The sequence below is a fragment of the Tupaia chinensis genome, unplaced genomic scaffold (genome assembly GCF_000334495.1).
Source record: "Tupaia chinensis unplaced genomic scaffold, TupChi_1.0 Scaffold000298_1, whole genome shotgun sequence".
Lineage (NCBI taxonomy): Eukaryota > Metazoa > Chordata > Mammalia > Scandentia > Tupaiidae > Tupaia > Tupaia belangeri.
Genome location: NW_006159787.1, coordinates 1,007,536 through 1,013,844, shown reverse-complemented (window position 1 = coordinate 1,013,844; position 6,309 = coordinate 1,007,536).

Here is a 6,309-nt window from a genome sequence, read left to right as displayed (position 1 = left end):
CAATAAGAAAGAAGGGGGTTTTTTTTTTTTTTTTTTTTTTTTACCTGAGTATTTTTTACCTGTGGTGTAAAGAAACTGAAGAAAACATATTTTATCTTTGTTATTTATTAGATGAGATACATATTTAATACCTTGGTGTCATTAGCTTTTGTTACATACCAAATCATCCTGAAACTTAGTGGCTGAACTCATCATTTATTTATCTCACAATTCTCCGTGTTTATAATTTGTGATGGGCTCAGCTGGGTGGTTCTGTTGTTGTTGGTCAGGTCTCGCTGATCTTGAGTGGGCTGGCTCTTGAATACTGTAGGGAACAGCTAGTCTAAGATGGCTCAAACTCTTATCTGCTCCATGTGGCCTCTTACCCTCCACCAGGCTGACCTGGGTTTCTTTGCATGGTGGTAGTGTCAGGGGAGCCTAGATCAGCAAGTACCAAAGACCATACAGAGCTTCTTCCTGAAGTTCCTTGGGCTTCTTGATACTTAGGGTGAGAAGGTTTATAATATTGTTTATGTGCCATTCTTTTAGCCAAGTAGGTAGCAAGGCCAACTCAGAGGATGAATAAACTCATTTCCTTGAAATGCAGAATAAAGTGGCATTTTTTTGTGGGGGGAAGGCACTTTCTACTCCAGCCACATGACACACTGTACTGTTCCATAATGTATTTTTAAGACAGAGGTTAAATAGTCTGTTTAGGTAACTAATAAAAAAAACAAAGGAACAGAATGACTTCATGTTGAGGTTTTAAATGCCTTGCTTCAATAATGGAGGAAATCCTGGAATGAAGACTAAAGGATGAAATGGAAAAGATAACTAAGACTGAAAAGCTCATTTGGGAAGCTAGCCAGCAATTGACTCACAGCAGACCTTGCTTCCAAATCCTGAAAGAAGCGATTTTTGAATTATTGGAAAATCCCTGTATTCTAACAGCCTGAATTCCAGTGTACTATATCAAGTATTACTATCACTGCTAACATTACAAGGTTTAAAAGGGTCAAAAAAAAAAAAAAAGGAAAAAAAAGGCTTTGATCTACTAAACTTCAGATACTTGAAAAAAAAAAAGTCTTTTCCAAATCTATGTATAAAGCTTTTCCCAAATTAAAGATTTCAAAGAGTGACCACCAAAATCCAGCGTACTGATCATTTCTTTTGTACATGAAAGCAGACATTTTTCCATTTGCGTTTTTCAGGAACACAAATGAGAACTAGCATCAGGTACTTTACTTTTCAAGTAAAAATTCTAAAGTATATTTAGCTTCTCTATGGGAGAGTACTGGGAGGGAGAAATTCACTCGTTTTTCTAGGATATGTTGCTGTGTTCAAACAGAGAACAGCAGCTCATGACATTCAAAAGCAACCTGTTAGTTCTGATTGTTTTAAACAATTGGGAGAGGAGACTGCCAGAGGATCATTGAAAAGTGACACTGGTGAGACTTTCTTAAAGCATCAAAAGATTCCCACAGTAGAACTTCATGGCTATATCCAAACAAATGGGTTGGAGATCTCTAGGGACTTGGTGCTGGGATGGGCAGTGGGAGGGATTACATTTTTAAAACCATGGGCACTCAGCCCCTGGAGAAGTCACCCTGGTATAAATCAGATCATGCCACTCCATAGCATAAAGCCCTTCAGTGTCTTCTTCCTTTGCATTTAAAATGAAATCCAGTCTCTTCGCTGTGGCCTCTGGGCCCTGTGCAATCTGAACCCACCCTGTTTTCCCAGCGCGCTTCATTCTCTGTCCTGTTCTCTGGGCTATTCCACACCAAGTTCATTACTGCCTCTGAGCCTCTGCCCTTGCATGGGTAGCCTGTGCCTCATCTTGGAAGGCTCCTCTTCATTTGTCTTGCCATTTAGGTTCTGTGTCACATTTCAACTCTGCAGGGTGCTTCCTTGCCATCCTATATGAAGTCTCCCCTCTCCCTTTTCCCAGACCATTTTTCTCTACCCCATAACCTGGCTTAATTTTCTTTATAGCCTTTACCAAGGCACTTTTTTTTTTTCAATTGCCAGAGGGCATTCGTGTTCACTAGAGAGAAACGGAGACAAAGAAGGGAGTGGAGAGGAGAAAGTACCCCATGATGGGATGTGGTCATATTGTAATCCCTTCTCTATTTCTACATCTTGTTTGGATTTGGGGGCATGCAGGGACACCTGGGGTGGGTTTCTCAAGTCACTGGGACAAGGATTCTAACTGTGATTGGCCATGGCCATTCTGGCTACTTTAACTGCTAGACCAAATTATTATTTATTTATTATTATTCTTATATTTTTCTTTCTTCTTACACTAGAATGTATTAGTGTCAGGGACCTTGTTGTGTTGTGGATTGCTACATGTGTCTTGGATCTGTCACCATGCCTGGTATTCAAATATATTTACGGAATAAGAGAATGAAGGGATTCATGTTCAATACAAAACCACAGTTCACACATAAAGTTATTCTTCTTAGTGTAGATGGTTTATAATTATAAAATGAGGACATTGTATGAGAATGTCAAACAATAATGTCTTTTCTCCTGTGTGTGTTACATCATGTTGACATCAGTTTTCACAGAGGGCATTCAAATTTGGTTATTATTGCAAGTGTTGGAGTCCAGAAGACAATGAAGGACAACTCAATAAAAGCTCCCATTTTTGTGTATGGTTACTAAAATGTGTGTGTGTGTGTGTGTGTGTGTGTGTGTGTTTGTATACAACAGACAGTCAAGAACAGTGGGCTCCCAGTGTTCAATATAACCTAAGAAATAACTATAATTTTTGCTTATTTTCTTATTTTGTAAAAAAAAAAAAAATTGTATTTGACAATATCTTTAGTCCATTTAAAGTATAATACATGTATTCCATATAGAAACATGTTTTCCGAGCTGCCTGTGAACATGCGTTCTATTTGTGTATGGGTTGTATACACCCATCTAAAAGGGCCATTTTGAACATGATGAAGATCCATGCATTGAGTAGTTTTGACCCTGCAGTTGCTGTGGGAAGAAGGGAACACATTTTCTAAAGCATAGCTTTTCAAATATTTTTATAGGGTAGTAACATATCCTGGTAACACCTATGATTAAAAGATGTTATAGGAAACCTAATAAAGGAAAAGATTATTCTATTAGTTTGTGATGTGAATGCCATTGAGTAGCCCACAAAACATAGAGGAACTCCTACAAAGGGTAGTGTTTTGATTGAGGCCCTTTCCCCACCAAATAAAAGTGAAGCACTCCCTACCTCATCCTTTCACATCCATGCCAGCCCTCCTCCTGGCTAGCTTCATGGTACTGCTTCTACTCGTGTTAGTACTCCACAACTTTAGAATTAAAAAAAAAAATCTGTTTCAAAAGGCCTATATGAAGTCTAAAACTTGCAGAGAAGTTTGATGTTCTTATTGAACATTTTCTTTTCTTGTAGTCATGTGGACCATTCATTTAAGATTACAGTTGGTATCTCGAAAGTTTGGTACTGGAAAGTTACTATGTCTAGTGTGCTAGTAGGCTTTTAATGACTTTTAACTCCTGTTTTGATATCTGTACTGTGTATTTTGTTTGAGTATTTTATAGACGTATAATAAAAACGACAATATTTTACAAAGGCTTTTTCCGGAGGTCTCAAATACATTTTCTAAGAGTGACTATGGGAAAAATATTTTTTTCATTGCTAGTCTGACACATCTTGGTATGGGAAATGCATAGTGCTTTTATTGCTGCAGGAAATTGTTGTGCTTTATTATCAAATCACTTTATAATGCCGACTGCTTTTGAAAAATAACCATTGTGTGTCTTCATTTCTTCTTTCAATATGGCCGTGTTGCCCTCAGCTGCGTTATAGTAAGTGCACTTGGGCTGACTGGTGTTCTACCTGGATACTGCTTGTGTGACTGTGAACTCACTCCGACACACTCTTATCTCCTCCCAATTAGAGAGCATGTATCCTTGCTAAAATTTAAATAAGTAAAAGAAAAAAAAATCCCTAGAAAAGTACTTGATATATGCCTCAGGGTTGTATGAACATGTGTCTGCATGATATCTATTCAGTTACTAACATTTGAGAATTTAAATGATCTGTTTCTGGTTAATCATTCCTTCCAAGAATATCTATAAACCCTTTGACTCTGAGATAAGCAAGTATAGAATAATGAGTTACCAAGCGAAAGATTGATCTATTAGAGAATTTTTGATTCAAGGTGAACTTTCATTTGTGACTAGAACAGTGACTCTCGAATACCTTTATCTGGTGAAATTCTCATATCCTTTCTTACTACACCCCACATTTAAGATTGCCTTCTTCTGTAATTGGTGCCAATCTTTAAAAGAAACCTTTTCTTTATGTCGCTCATTTTAGAATTAATCATAACCCAGGGGCCGGCAGGTGGTGTGGTGATTAAGGGCGCAGAACTTCCACATGGGTGACACCGGTTCGAATTCCGGACCTGGTGGCTTGCTTTCTCATTTTCTCTCTTTCTCTCTCCCTCTCTGGTCAAAAATAAATAAATAAATAAATAAATAAATAAATAAGGCTAAATAAAAAAATAACTAAAAAAAATTAGATTAAAGAGAGAATTAATCATAACTTTACCTGACCTAGCTTTATCTGTTTTAATATGTGAGCTAGATTTTAAAGGCAGATATAGTGCTATACAAGAAAAAAACATCTGGTGCTCAGCCCTCTGCCTCTGAGACTTACCAGATATATATCCTCAGGTGATTCATTCCATTCTGTCCTTTGACTCCATTCACTGTCTGTTAAATGCAGGGGTTGCCCAGGATGATCTATTGTTATTTTCTGATTTTTATAACCTGTGTGGAGAGGATACTAACCACCAAAGCAGGTGCAATATAAAAGTAAAATAAGTATGCAGGGTGAGAGGAAGAGGGTGTATTTTGAATATCTATGATAAATATTTGTCCTCTCTTTTATTCAGGTTATGTTTCTGTTTGTTCTAATAACTACTTACTTTGATTTCTCCACAAAGAACCTAGTTTCTCTATTAGGTGTGTTGTTAATACAATTTTGGAAAGGGAAGGGATTAGTCAGTCAACATTGGGAACATAAAGAAAATATTCTTTAATTCCACTTTTCCCAGCAGTTCCTGATGGCCTGTCCCCATTCTGTTTTCTATCTCTGTTACTGGCAGTGAGTTGAAAGAACATTCCTTGGAACTGAATATTTCTTTCCTGACACCGTTCCCTTGGAGAAGAACTTAGCTCCCATCATGGGAGATGGGAAACACATCTACTCACTGACAGACATCAGTGCAATGTCTGCTCCATTTACCAGATTCCTCCTTTTAATTGGTGACAATATTTATGTCGCCTAAGCCTGTGAACTGAACTTCCCATAAGGCAAGCCAACTTTGATAATAGCTTCGAGCAAAAAGGGAAATTTGGGTGTCATCCCTTGTGCTGTGCCCAGAAATTCAAATCTGTTCTGAGATTTTATGTATTAAAACTGTACTGGAAACACCTAAAATTGGTAGTTTTGTAAAACAGTGGTCTAGAACTAGATATTAAAAGTCTCTCACTTTTTTCCTCTTGGTTTTGTCATTTTTCTCTACCTGAAGGAATTGCTCTAGAACAGTGTTTGCCAGCCTTGATACTGTTGACATTTTGAGTTGGATGATTATTTGTTATGGGGGGCTAGTCTGTGAATTTTAGGATGCTTAACAGTATGCCTGGCCTTTATCCCTTGAGTGTTTTTCATACCCTCTCCTCTTACATTGTGACAGCAAAACATGTCTCAGACTTTGCCAGATGTTCTCTAAGAAGGAGGTAAAATTACCATGAGTGGAGACTGCTGATCCAGAGGTTTGATCATATGTGGAGTGAGCCCTAGATATACCACCTGGAGAAACAGTGGCCCAGTGGTAAAACGGGATGCTTTGTGAGGCTGATCCATGAGGCACGATTCCACATTCATGTCTGAAGATCATTCCAATTATGCAGAGCACAGGCATGACATGATCAAGGTTTGGCCGAGGTTGAGGGTGGATTGTTGCCTTGGGACCCTATTGTCATAGCCGTCTATGTCACTCATGAAGGTGATGAATAAATGAACATTAAAAAGTAAATATACAGGGAACCAGCAGTTGCATAATGGCTATGTTGCTGGACTCCCACATAGTAGACCGCGGTTCGTGTCCCGGACCCAGTGGCTTAAAACTCACACCGGACGCATGTGCATGTGAGCCCAAGATCCCAAGAGGAGAATGGAGAAGAAGGGATTGCGGCGTGACCATACCCCCTGGGGGGGTGATTTCTCGCTTTCTGTCTCTATGTCTCTTTCTGTCTGTCTGGCGAGCGCATGCACCCTATAGCAAAAAC